We start from the raw sequence: 14,381 nt of genomic DNA on the forward strand, positions 1-14,381 counted from the left end.
TACATAATTAAAATACTAAAAAATAAAAATACATAATTAAAATCCTAGAAAATGAAAATTACACACGTGGAAGACTAGTCCTCTAACCTCAATTGTCTCTTGAGACCCCAGATCATTTGCTCATGTGTTGCAAGTTGCTCCAGAGTCATCTTAGACGTGTCGTTCAAATAGAGTCGACCCAAGAGGGTCCACAACGTGTTGTTCGGGGGGTGGAGGAGGCACAAAGGGAGCCGGAGCGGGGGCGGGGGCGGCTGGAGTCGGGGCGCGACGGCGGGTGGTCGTCGCCTTCTTCCTTCCTTGCGGTCGGCGAGAACTGCTCGGGCCAGCGTCGGGGCTACCCAAGTTAGTTCCGGCAAGCTGGGTAGCCACATCATCGGAGGCGCCGTCGGATAGGCCTACCAACCTCGACCGTTTGCTAGAGGAGCTGGAGAAGGATGCTACTATGCCGCCCATATACTTCGGATGTAGGCGCCCCTCCTGCCAACAATCGAGGTACTTGAACGCTTTGAACTCCATGCGTTGGTAGGTCGCCAAGGCGGCAGTGATGATGTCGAGCTCCCTCGTGCCGCTCGCCGCCGACCGCTTTTCCTGGAGGTAATACCCTTGGAACTTACCGATTGTCTCGTTGCATCTGAAGAGGCAATTGTGCACCATACTATCATTGCGATAGATGGTTCCCCCCGACCGGGTTTCATTGTAGAGGCAAGTGATGCGCCACCAATACGTATCCTCGGTTTGGTTCGTGCCGACGTCCGGATCTTCGGAGACTGCCAAGTAGGCTTTGAACATCGCCATCATCTCACCCGGAGTGTATGGGGTGCGGGTGCCACGAACAGGAGGAGTAGGAGTAGGAACAGAAGTAGGAGTAGGAGTAGGAGTAGAGCTGCTGCTCCATCCCGATCCGGGTTTGGGTGCCCACCCGAACTCGGAGGCGTTTAGGTCGTGCACCGGGTAAGGACGGTAGCCACCCGGAGCTTGCGAACCTTGGGTTTGAGGAGGGGCCGTAAATTGCGTTTTCGGACTAAATCCGGCCTCGGAGTCGAACCAATCGTGGTTCCAACTGCGATTGCCGGAGGGGTGATTGCCGGAGCCGGTAGTGTGATGGGAATTTAGATGAGAGAGTATGGGGAAAAAAGATGAGAGAATGTTGATGATGATAGAATAGATGAGAATGTGATTTTTTTGTATTGAAGTGGGGGGTATTTATAGATGAAAATGTGAATTTTGGGGGAAAAAAATTGAAAAGTAAATTAAAAGTGGGGAGAAAACGGATATATTTTTTTGGGAAGTGGGAAAATATTTTTTTTATTTAAAAACATTTTTTTTAATTAATTTCGCATTTTTTAAACAAAAAAATTTAAATTAGCCAACGGCTATGCTGTTGGCAAATAAGGCGACGCCACGTGTGCTGCTCAGCGGCACGGACTAAGAGCAGCGCGTGCCGCTGGCATAGACGGACGAGCTCCATCAGCGGACGGATGAGCCGGTGCTCAGCGGCACGGACGGACGAGCAGCGACTCTTTACCGCTGCGGATGCTGTTAGTTCTTATTACCAAAATAAACTCTTAAAATAGTAGCAGTACTACTTTATAAAATCTCTACTACTTTACGTATTTTATTTTGTTATATTTATTACCTGGATACAATATATTTTCAAATATATCATTTTTGACATTTTTCTAAATTATCTCACTAATTTATATTTGAGGAAAATTATATGATTTGGAAGCAGAATACTTTAGCCTAATCTTAAATTTAATATCTCTAAAATCAATGGTTTTTATAAGTGATATGCAAAATTGCAAAGAAAAATATGAATAACGGCTCTCAAATCATACATAATTTTTCCCAAATTCAAAATGAGTTAGTGAATTTTGAGGTCCATCACTTGTCAAAAATAATAAAAATGAAATGGAACTTGAAACATGGACCAGATGTAAATGGTAAAATGAGACTTCTTATGGGGACGGAGGGAGTATACGTGTGAAAATGTTATTCTTATTGTACATATTGACGATTTTTTTTAATATAGTTTGACATTCTGTGTTATTTATACTGTAATTAAGTTGTAGTTGTCTTGAATATTAATACATTACTCTTACTCTTTATTTTATTATAAAAAATAATACTATTTGATATTTGAATATTTAATTCATCTCCAGAGTTCCGGATCTGCTGCTAGCAAACAATATTACTAATAATCAAACACATCTAAGGATATGTGATGCATAAGTAACATTTGTATTCAATGACAAATAATAACAATTGTACAGTACGTAATAACATAGTAAAACAATAGCACACACCTACTGAAAGTCTGAAACACTATAAAAAAAGGTTTATGTCATTCACTAATAGAAGACACTCATCTACTATGAGAAGGGTACTCATCAAATCATTTATTCGCTGTACGTCGAATCCCCAAGAAAGGGTCTACATTTTGAATGAATCCTTGCACTCTGCACAAAAATATTGAATCCAATAATCGCATTGTGAACAGGAGAAAGCCGGTTTATCCACCAATCCCGGAATGATTTTGTGGCATTGCCCACACTTCTCATTTCTTCCGTAAGTAAGTATGAGAGGATGAGAGTGACAAGTGTTAAAAGACTATTTGGTTTCTGGAATGATATTCATCATATTAGGTTTATCTTTGGAGAAGAATTACACGCCTCTTTATAGGCTAGGAGACCATCCGACATATATGGTAAGCTCTAATCATGCTAACCTAATATTCTATGCAAGGTATTAAAATAAAATACTAATTACAATATCAATCCTTGATTGCAGGAGATCAATTCTTGATTTGTGGGAATCTTCCTTCCAACACTCCCCCTCTAGTTAAGTAACGGGGTTGCCGATGCTTAACTTGTCCAATACTTGTCGAAAAGATTGAGAATTCACGGCCTTTGTCAAGATGTCTGCCAATTGATCTTCTGACTTGACATAGGGTAACTCCACGATTTTTGCCTCAAGTGTATCTTTTATGAAATGTCGATCGACCTCCACATGCTTGGTTCGATCATGTTGCACTGGGTTCTCCGAGATGCTGATAGCTGCTTTATTATCACACAAAAGTCGACACGGCTGAGGTGATTTGAGATCCAGCTCTGTCATGAGTCTCTTAAGCCACAATATTTCTGTCAGTCCACTCTTTATCCCTCGAAATTCTGCTTCAGCACTTGAAAGTGCTACCATTCTGCTTCTTACTTCTCCACGTTACTAGATTGCCTCCTACAAAGGTAAAATATCCTGCTGTGGACTTTCTGTCATTCGGGTTTCCTGCCCAATCTGCATCAGTGTACCCATGTATCTCCAAATGCCCATGTTTCTTGAATAAGACTCCATGTCCTACTGTTCCCTTTAAGTATCTCACTATTCTCAAGACTGCCTCCCAATGATCTTCTTGAGGTGCATGCATGAACTGACTTACTACTCCCACGGCATAGGCAAGGTCTGACCTAGTATGAGATAGATAAATCAGTTTTCCCACTAATCGTTGGTATCTTCCTCGATCGGCATGTTTAGCTCCTTCACGGATCTGCAATCCGTGATTTTGAACCATCGGAGTGTCTGCTGGTTTGCAATCTATCATCCCAGTTTCTGCAAGTATGTCAAGTACGTACTTCCTTTGGTTAATAAAAATCCCCTGCTTTGATCTCAATACCTCTATCCCCAAGAAGTACTTTAGTGACCCTAGATCTTTCATTTCAAATTCCTTGAACAGATTCTGTCTCAAACGGATGATCTCCTCCTCGTCATCCCCAGTAATGATCATATCATCTACATAAATAATAAGACATGTTATCTTACCATTCCTTTTCTTGAGAAAGAGAGTGTGATCTGAATTGCTCTGACGATACTCATATTTCTTCATCACTTCAGTGAACCTCCCAAACCAAGCTCTGGGAGATTGTTTCAGACCATATAATGTCTTCTTCAGTTTACATACATCTCCATTCTGAAAGTCTCCAGTAAATCCCGGTGGAGGCTCCATATAAACGGGCTTAGTCAATTCTCCATGTAAGAAGGCATTGGTTACATCAAACTGATGTAATGGCCAGTCCCTATTAGCTGCAATTGATACTGTATTGATCTTGGCGACAGGTGAAAAAGTTTCAGCATAGTCGACACCATAAGTTTGGGTATACCCTTTTGCTACCAATCTGGCCTTGTAACGATCAATCGATCCATCGGGTCTCCTTTTGATGGTGAACACCCATCTACATCCCACTGTTGTAGCTCCTTTGGGTAGTTTGCTGACTTCCCAAGTTTTATTCTTCAAGAGGGCATCCATCTCGACTAACATTGCATCTCTCCAGTGTTTGACTTTCAAAGCTTCCTCAGCAGTGTAAGGAATTTCCTCTTCCTCATAGAGGGCAGCCTCAAAAGCTTTTGCCATCATGGTCAAGTTCCCCTTCACGAAATTGGCTACTCCATATTGACTTTTCTTTCCGATCTTCTCTGGGGAGTATCGTTTCGGTGGAACTCCTCGAGTGCTCCTAAAAGGAAGGAGATACCGACCCGTACTTTCATCTATTGCAGTAGTCTCTGTGACAACAGGGTCATCAGTAAGAATAATAACTTCTGCAGGGTCATCAGGAATTACCTCGGATACCGGTTGAGGAGGAATACTTAGGGGCGGTTGAGGCGACTCTGCTGTGGAAGTGACATGCTCGGCGGTAGTGCTAATTGGTTCTGTTGAGTCCTCATTGGGGAAATTTGGCCGAGACACAAACCAACTTAGATAGTCCTTAGTTTGTCCTGATTCACTCTCCCCCTGACTACTAAGGTGGGTGTGGTAGTAGAATTCAGTTTCCAAAAAATTGCAGTTCATTGTGGTTGTTATTTTTCTGGTGATCGGGTCATAGCATCTATATCCCTTTTGGTTTAGCCCATACCCCACAAAGACACATTTGGTAGCACAAGGTGAAAACTTAGATCGTTCATGTTTCGGGATATGGACATACACAGTACATCCAAAGACCTTGGGTTGAAGGTTGAGATGGTTAGGGATTTTGGTGAATTTGGATAGGGTATCGAGAGGGGTTTTTTTGTTTAGGATTTTTGTAGGTAGTCTGTTTATAAGATAAATGGAGGTGGCAATAGCTTCTGGCCAGAATGAGCTTGGAACTTTGGATTCAATTATCAAGGCTCGGGTCATTTCAAGGATGGTCCTATTTTTTCTTTCGGCCACCCCGTTTTGTTCAGGTGTATATGGGCAAGTGGTCTGATGAAGAAGGCCTTTTTCTGTAAAAAAGTCTATCATTTTTTGGTTCACAAATTCTCTTCCATTATCAGATCGTAAGGTTTTTATGGTGGTTTGGTATTGGGTTTGGACTAGAGTGAAGAAAAGGATAAACTTATCAAATACATCTGATTTATGTTTCAAAAATATACCCATGTCATTCGAGAGCAATCATCTACAAATATCACAAAATATCTAAAGCCGTTCCCACCCACCACAGGTGCAGGACCCCACACATCAGTATGAACAAGGGAAAAAATAGAATCCATATGAGTATTTGTAGATTTAAACGATTGTCTGTGGCTCTTGGTCAAAACACAAGTCTCACAAGAAAAATCATTCGGGATAGAAAGTTTAGGAAACAATAAATTGAAATAACCAGGGGAAGGGTGTCCTAGTCGTTGGTGCCAGAGCCAAATTTCCCGTTTTGTGGATCCGTGAGCCAACATCACACTGCCTTGTTGAGCTATCTCATCCACGTAGTAGAGTCCTTGGTTCTCAGTGCCACGCCCAAGTATCCTCCTCGTCCGAATATCCTGCAGAATACAAAAATCGGGATGCATCAGCAGAGTACAATTCAATTCTTTCGTCACATGACTTATAGACATCAATCTCTAAGATAACGTTGGAACATAAAGACAATTAGACAATCTCAATGTTGGGGATATTTCAATAGTTCCAGCCTCGGCCACAGTAATAAGTTCCCCACTTGCAGTCTAAATATAGGTCTTAGTAATATCACTAAAACTAACAAAATCATCTTTATTGGGTGTCATGGTATCTGTAGCTCCACAGTAAAAAATCCATCCCTTCTTGTCATTTTCATAACCCTTTACAGTATATGCAGCGGAAATATTTAAAGGCTCGAAACGATTTTTAAGGATCAGGGACTATTCTGCTCAATTTTGGAAGTATCGGGGGGGGGGGGGGGGGGGGGGGGGTTCACAATAATCAACAAAATGGGATATATCATTTGAATTATGTGAAATTAAAGGGCTCATATGCAAGAGGTGGGGTTTCTGGCATAATAAAAGGTTTCCTGGGGGGTCAGATTGCAAATAATCCAAAGTAAATTTAGGATTAGGAACGTGAGTTCCCAACCCTTTACCTCCACTCATTTGAGCGCCGCCTCCCCTCAGATCTGTCCTCTCTGCGAAGTGTCCCGCTCCGACGACTCCGCCGCCGCTCCCGCCTCCGCTGGAAACTTCCGGCGCTGCACTCCCCTGCCTTCCCCGTCCATTCGCCATCTCCCAACTTCCCCCTCCAGTGGGCGGTTGTCGGGAATTTGCAGCCTCATTTCCGGTGGGGATTTCGACCACCATCTTGGCTTTGGCTGTTTGTCGTTCCTCCCACCACTCTGGGTATCCATGAAGCTGAAAAGACGTCTCTCGTGTGTGCTTTTGCATCCCACAGTGGGAACACCACAATTTTGACTTGTCCGCCGGCTTGTTTCCCGGGCGGTGAGTGGCTGTTGATCGTGGGGTTCCGCTTCGCTGAGGCTGCCGCTGCCCTTGCACTGCGAAACCATGCCCAATTCCTCCCGATGAAGAGTCGGCACTGCCGTGACCGTCGACGGCCGGGCTCGAGGGTGTTGGTGGCATGATCTTCCTCCTTGCCACCTCCTTCTTGACCAAGCTGTAGGCGGTCTCCACTGAGGGAATCGGAACCTCCTTGAGGATGTCCCGTTTGATGCTCTCGTACTCTCCATTAAGTCCCGACAGGAACTTGAGCAGCCTTTTGGTATTGGAATGGGTCCGATATTGGCTGACCCCTTTATCACAGCAGTCAATTGGCTGTTTTTAGCACCGATCGACATTAATCCATAGTCCGTGAATTTGCCGATAGTAAGTCTCCAGATCCATGTCTCCTTGTTTAATCGTCCCTGGTTTTTCCTCCAGTTCATACAAGAGGTAGAGATCTGCCTCGCTTTCGTACGTGATGGCAAGGCTGTCCCATATGGCTTTCGATGATTGATGGTGGGAAAAGTCGGCGATAATGTCCATTTCGATGTTGTCCACGATCCAGGAGAAGACAATCAGATCTGTCTCCTCCCATTCTTTGTACTTCTTGCTCCCCGGCAGTGGTGGTTCTGGTTTCCCGGTGATGTGGGAGTAGCCTCCCCTACTCCCGATTGCGACCTTCATCAGTCGTGACCACAGCGGGTAATTCTTTCCGTTGAGTTTGAATGCAACTGTTACACTCTTACTCGATCTTATCTTGCTATATGATGATTCTGTGCTTGGTTTTTCGCCATCCATTTTGGGTCGGTTTTCTCACTTGATTTTGGTTCTTTTGGTTGAGATTGGTAGGGCGATGATGATGTTTCTGAGCCTAATTTTTTGCCTGCTCTGAAGCCATGTTAAAAGACTATTTGGTTTCTGGAATGATATTCATCATATTAGGTTTATCTTTGGAGAAGATTTACACGCCTCTTTATAGGCTAGGAGACCATCCGACATATATGGTAAGCTCTAATCATGCTAACCTAATATTTTATACAAGGTATTAAAATAAAATACTAATTACAATATCAATCCTTGATTGTAGGAGATCAATTCTTGATTTGTGGGAATCTTCCTTCCAACAACAAGGCATGCTACTTTTGCCTCCGAACTTGACTTTGGATAAATAGCCAAGTGAGGGAATGCAATTTACGTGGAAAGAGTAGTCACATTTAGCACAGTGGTAAAACCAATACTTGCACTTTATACCAGTACTATTACTAGTATTGGTAGTGATCAAATCCAGAGGATGTTGATCGAATTTATGGAAATTAGTCTTTTTAGGTAGTACGGAGCACCTTATATGAATGTAGAAATTGCAGATAGTGCACTTATAGACATCAAAAGCAATGGAGCTGCGGGAGCAACAACTAATGGGGGAGGCTAGCGAACGACGGGAGGTGCGGAAGAGAAGGTGTTGGCTGTGTGAGCTGTGCTTTACAATGCTTGGTGCAGCCATGCACGACAGATCAACCATCAAGGGAATACCAACAGACCTAGGAAAACCAAGGTAGTAGCAAAGTCCATTGCAAGGAAGACAACAACAAACAGTAAAATATTCCTTTGAAGAACCATTTGGCCGGGTCCGGACATGGTTGCGCCCTCATGTCTTGAATTCTAGTGGTAAATGCAAACTTGAGAAGGGGGAGAAGATCTGCACACACATTATGGGCAAGGAAAGAGCAGCTGTCAGTTTGTTGAGAGCATCTGTAAAATGGAGAGGGAATGGTAATGGTTTGTATGCATATATCACACACTAGTTTGCAATTATAATTCTGATGCTCTGCCTGATCACCAACTAGGATCAAAGGATCACCAACCAACATGGGGAAAAACTTAGATGAAAAATAGAGGGAGGAAATACAAATAGAAGAAAGGATCGGAGCTTTTAAATTAGGAGTCAGAATCATGAGTTCGGTAAAAATATCTGTTATAATCAGTGTGTATAAATCACACTTTTAATTTTACATATTTTATGTGATTGATTGTTATGTGTTAAATTGGAGAGAATATTTGAATTATATGATGTGAGCTTGAAATGGTTATGTGTTATTTGAGATTGATGGTGAAATGTGATATGGATATGTGATTGGTGCAATGAATATGTGAGTGGTGCAATTAATATGTTTTTTATATGGCATTAGAATATCTTGAATCGTTGGATTAAAGAGGATATGTGACAGTCTTGCCCTGGGTTCTACGGGTCAAAGAAAATATGCAAAGTGAGGCCTTCGTGGAAAGGTCAAATAATGAAAAGGGACCTTCGGGTCGTTTACAATGAAAATCCCGAGCAGATACCAGGCTTGATATGTCACAGAATAATAAAAAGAACAGAGAGGCATATGCATATGAATATTAAAATTGTTTATGATATTTATTACTTCCGGTGATATATTTTGATGAAAGAATGTGTTTGATATTTGTGTGTGAAATTAAAGGTAAGGTTTATATGCACTGAGTTGTGGCTCATATAAACCACTAATATTTTTCCGGAATAAGATATCAATGATGCGTTGGTTGATGTCAGTTACAGTTATTATAAGGGTCGGCGGCTGACGCGTTTTGGCAACCTTCTCCTCCTCATCATTTTTGCATGTAGATAAATGTGTAGTATATAGAGTGGTGAGAGGGTCCACTACGGTTTAGAATGTTTTGAAATATGTACTTGATAAATGTTGATTTTCGAAATGATATAATATGTGCGTTTTATGTACTTGAAGCGTGGGTTAATTTATTTAATATTTAAAATTTATTTATAGTAAGTACATATGTCATAAGGGTTGAGGTGTGACAGGTAGTATGACGACTATTTCGACTCCAACATGATATAATTAAAGAGTTGTGGGGATACCGGTCCAAGCCACGGCGTGGCCACCGCCAATGTACTAATGGGATACCTCACGAGGATGCCGATCGGGTCCGTGCATTTGCCGACATGCGCCAACAAGAAGCTCATATTCGACTTCAGCAGGATATAATTGAAGAGTCATGGGCGTGGAAGAGTGCACATTGATATTTATAATGTAATTTGTGGAAATCGTTGTTTTTTTTGTTGAATTGTACTTTTTTTAATTTATATAAAATGGTTGCATTTCCCCCGTATTCGTGTCAAAATTTTAAGTCCGGATTTGTGAAATTGTGATTTTGTTTGTTGGGATGTCCTAATGCTTGTCCACTATTGTGCAGTGAGATGTCCTAGTGATGTGGCGCTAGTCCTAGTGACATGGCAGGAGGTTTTTTTGGCTAGTCCTAGTGCTAGTCCGTCGGGATCCGCCGCCCTATTGTGGATGCTCTAAGAGCATCTCCGGTGGCGGACTTCCCACTAGAACTTCCCACAAAAACCTCCTGCCACGTCACTAGGACTTCCACTAGGACTTCCCATCCCACTGCACAATGTAGGACTTCCACTAGGACTTCCCGCAATAAAATAAATTCACAATTACTCAATTTATGGAATTAAAATTTACGGAATTAAAATATCGACACGGAATACGGAAAAATTCGAATACTTCATTTAAAAAAAATTACACAATACTTAAAAAAAATACATAATTAAAAAAAAATCATAAAAAGTCGAGAAATACAACCCTCGGCTCTCACTCCTCCTCATCCTCATCCTCATCCCCGTCGCCCGTACCGCTGCCGCCTCCGATGCCCCCCCCACAATCTCGACGCCATAATCATCAATGGGTGGCATTCCTAAATAGCGCCGACATGCGTCGATCACATCCTTGCACATCCTTTTGTACGCAGGATCGTGCGTGCTATACCACCTATGCATGTTATGACTCAGGGTCTTCGTTAGCTGCGCGCGGGCGAGACGATAGTACTCATCTGGGGCTACAGGGGCCTCCGATTTGACCTTGAAGGACCCGCTGCGGCTGCCGCTTCCCCTCGCCATCCGCTGCGCAACCTTTTGCCCCATCGGGCGACGACGACGGCGAGAGTCTGATCGTGGTAGCGGGGACACTTCCTCGGCTTCGGGGAGCTCGTGCGAACCAGCACTGCTGTTGTACTCACCGGAAGAGTTGATCTTCGTCCGCTTCCAACCCGAGTCGACACCCGCACAAAACTTTTGCGAACCCCTGACTACGAGAAAGGCCTCCCATTGGTCAAACTCTTTGAACTTCAATTCTTTGTCGGGGTACTGGGACAAGACCCGGTTCTTCACATCCTCCTCAGACATGCCGCTGGTTGCCATGCGCAGGTTGTTTTGGTAGAGGCTGACAAAACGACTGAGCTTAGGCCTCAACCGATCCCACTGTTTCCGGCATTGCTCGGGACTGCGAGGCTTCGCCCCAGCCGGTTTGTGTGTGAGGTAGGCGTCACTAATGCGATGCCACTATCGGTCAATATACTGGTTCGCCCAGGACTTCGCAAGCCCGACGTTTTCCCACACGATCCAGATCGACCTCTTCCCCCGCTCCTCCTCACCCTCCTCCTCCTCTGCCCCCGTTTGCGAGGAAGAGTCGGGGCTTTCCCGTTGCCCTTGCCCCTACCCCCGCCCCTGGCCTTGCCCTTGCCTTTGCCGCTGCCCCTTGCAGCAGGCTCCGCCTCATCGGGAGTCTCACGGATCGGCGATAGCTCCAACTCCTCAAAAGAGAAAGTCTCGATGCAGGCGTACTGAGTCTCTGGAATAGTACAAGGGGAATCATCGGACAACAAATCTATATATGGGCGATAGACAGATTCCCTAGGTGTTTGAGGGCTCCTGTGCTGCATCGTCCCACCCATCCCTGCCATATTTGGCGTCATACTCCCCATCGCCTAGGCCCCAGGCATCATCCCACCTATCTGACTCATCCGGTTGTACATATTGTAGAACATTTGGGGAGTAATCCCCGCCATCCCCGCCATCCCTGCCATTTGGGGATTCATCCCCGCCATTTGGGGATTCATCCCCGCATTAAAGTTTCCCTCCGTTCCGGCGGGAAACGTGGGTGTGTTTGATCCGCTCGTGGTGGGGGAGTTCCTATTGTACTTCATTTATAGTAGAAATGAAACTTGTAGATTAGAGAGAAAAACTTGTCAACACAAGTGGTGTGTGAATGAAATGAAGTTCAACGAGCCGTATTTATAGAGTTTTTTTTTTAAAAACAAAAATTAAATTTTAACTCGGACGTCCGACCGTGACGTCCGACTGACGCCACAATGGCGGACGTCCGGTCGGACGTCACGAAGATATCCGAGGATATCCGACGTCCTCACGGGACGTCCGTGTCCGACCTAAACCTTCACAATGGCGGACGTCTGGTCGGACTTCCACGACGTCCGACCGTGACGTCCGCCGGTGGAGATGCTCTAAGTAATATTTGTATTCGATGACAAAGAATTAACAATGGTACGTAATAACATCAAACAATAGCATACAACTACTAAAACGCAGTAACATCTCCTCCACAGTTACAACTTACAAGTTACAACCGAATGCCCCGTTAAAAAGCTTTGTGAAGAAAGGATTATTTTATTCACTCATATATACAAGACAAAAGATTACTCAAATTGAAACATACTTAAAATATCATATATCGACTGTACATCGAGTTCCCCGAAAACCATGGATCTGGAAATCATAAGAGGATGAGAGTGAATCCCTCGCACAAGAAAAATGAATCCAATATTCGCATTGTGAACATGAGAAAGCCGCTTGATCCACCAATCCCGGGATGATTTTGTGGCAATACCCACACTTCTCATTTCTTCTGTAAGTAAGCATCCGCGTAAGAGTGAGAGTATGAGAGTGAGAAGCAATACTAAACTTGCCTCCGAACTTGACTTTGGACAAATAGCCGAGCGAGGGAATGCAGTTTATGTGGAAAGAGTAGTCACATTTAGCACATCGGTAGAACCAATACTTGCACTCTATACCTTCCTCACACACCTCAAAGATGTCGTGATCTCTACCAATACTATTACTAGTACCGTTAGTGATCAAATGCAGAGGATGTTGATCAAATTTATGAAACTGAACCCTTTTTGGTAGCAAGGCGCACCTCATATGAATGTAGAAATCGCAGGTAGTGCACCTATAGACATCAAGTAGGGTGGAGCCGCGGGAACAACAACTGATGGAGGAGGCCCGCGAATGGCGTGCAGTGCGAAAGAGAAGGTGTTGGCTGTGTGAGCTGTGCTTTATAATGCTTGGAGCAGCCATGCACGACAGATAGTCATCAAGGGGACATCATGTAAAGGATGTTGAAATTCAAAAAAGAAGTATAGCAAGGTCCATTGCAAGGAAGAGAGCAGAAAAAACAGAAAAATATTGAATTGAAGAACCATTTGTTCGGGCACGGAGATGGTCGTGCCTTTAATAATAGATCGCTGGTCTCATCATATGGAATCCCAAACTTGATAGTAGGGAGAATTTCTGAACAGCATTTATGTGCAAGGAAAGAGCAGCCTCCAGTTTGTTGAGAGCATCTGTAAAATTGAGATGGAATAGGAATGGTCTGTATGCATATATCACACATTAGTTTTTTATAATTATAATTTTGGTCATCTTCCTCATCACCAACTAGGATCAAAGGATGTTTGTGAAAATTCTCAATGCAAGCTTCACATCTTCATCACTAGGACCCTCATCAGGTTGCGAGTATGCACGGAACTCCAAACTTGGAAATGTGTCCAACTCGTCGTCTGGAAGTTGGATCAACTTTAGTCTTGTTGCTACAATGAATGAATACAAAGTTAATAGATAGTAATATTAGTATATGAAGTTGACTGAATGAGTTATATACTATTTTGACGTACCGGATTGATTATTCTCGAGTCCACATCTGACATGAGAAAATCTCAGAGTTGGTGGGCAAAAATAGATGGCATTATGGGAATGAAGCAAGGGTTGATGGCAAACTATGCACTCAATTTTTCGGATTTGGGTAGGAATAGAATAAGCGAGAAGGTAAGGTTCAGGATTAGAGAAGAGTTTGAGAGCGGTAGGTAGTATGGTGCAGTTTTGATGAATCCAGAAATTACAGAGTTGGCACGAGAAGAAGAAACCACCATGTTCCCCACCACAGCCATCGCATGTAGACAAAATCTTTCTACAAAGAGCCACAAGCGGGTGAGGTGGATGGCTCTTGTGTTTGGTTTTGATCTCAACACCATCCACTGCAACTAGAGGATGCATTTCAAAATTGCAATCCTCACATTTGAATGTGAAATTGGGACTTCCTTCTTTGAGACGAAGCGTGTGGTCTTTATTTCCCGGCCTATGATTGGGATGGATAAATTTTTGGTGGAATTTGTGAGCACATGATTCGTGCAGAAAAAAATCACAAGCAACAAAGATGCAAGTGTAGGAAGGAGCAGATAGAATTGGCAAACCACAAATTTTGCAAGAATGAAAGTTATCAGTCTCATCCACTTCCTTATCATTTACTACAAACTACAAAGGAAGTTAACGGATGATCATGACTGAAATGCCAATCACCCTCCATACCAACTGTGATTCAAAAAAAAAAGGAGAGAGATGGTGTTAAAAGATGAACAACAACTTCGAGTAAAAGAGATCAACTCAAAAATACCAACCTAAGGCAAGAGAAGTCGACGAAATGCGGAAATGCTTGTGAATATTTTCCCTCTTCGGTAATGCAATTAAATGTGTATGCATTTATGCAATTGAATGTGAG

The 14,381-nt window shown here is 43.3% G+C and overlaps 2 long non-coding RNA genes across 2 annotated transcripts; one reads left to right on the forward strand and one right to left on the reverse strand.

Moving 5' to 3' along the window:
• The first annotated feature begins 6,375 nt into the window (after positions 1-6,375).
• LOC148930777 (uncharacterized) lies at positions 6,376-8,781 on the forward strand. The gene is made up of 3 exons (XR_016136289.1): positions 6,376-7,712; positions 7,796-7,933; positions 8,073-8,781. It is a non-coding gene; the product is annotated as an uncharacterized LOC148930777 (long non-coding RNA).
• A 3,346-nt stretch (positions 8,782-12,127) lies between these two features.
• LOC125216839 (uncharacterized) lies at positions 12,128-14,381 on the reverse strand. Its single transcript, XR_007175463.2, has 3 exons — positions 14,281-14,381; positions 13,501-14,194; positions 12,128-13,416 (listed from the first exon to the last, which is right to left on the reverse strand). It is a non-coding gene; the product is annotated as an uncharacterized LOC125216839 (long non-coding RNA).

The sequence above is a fragment of the Salvia hispanica genome, chromosome 3, assembly GCF_029641045.1.
Source record: "Salvia hispanica isolate PSC_SH4W2 chromosome 3, Shi_PSC_v1, whole genome shotgun sequence".
NCBI lineage: Eukaryota > Viridiplantae > Streptophyta > Magnoliopsida > Lamiales > Lamiaceae > Salvia > Salvia hispanica.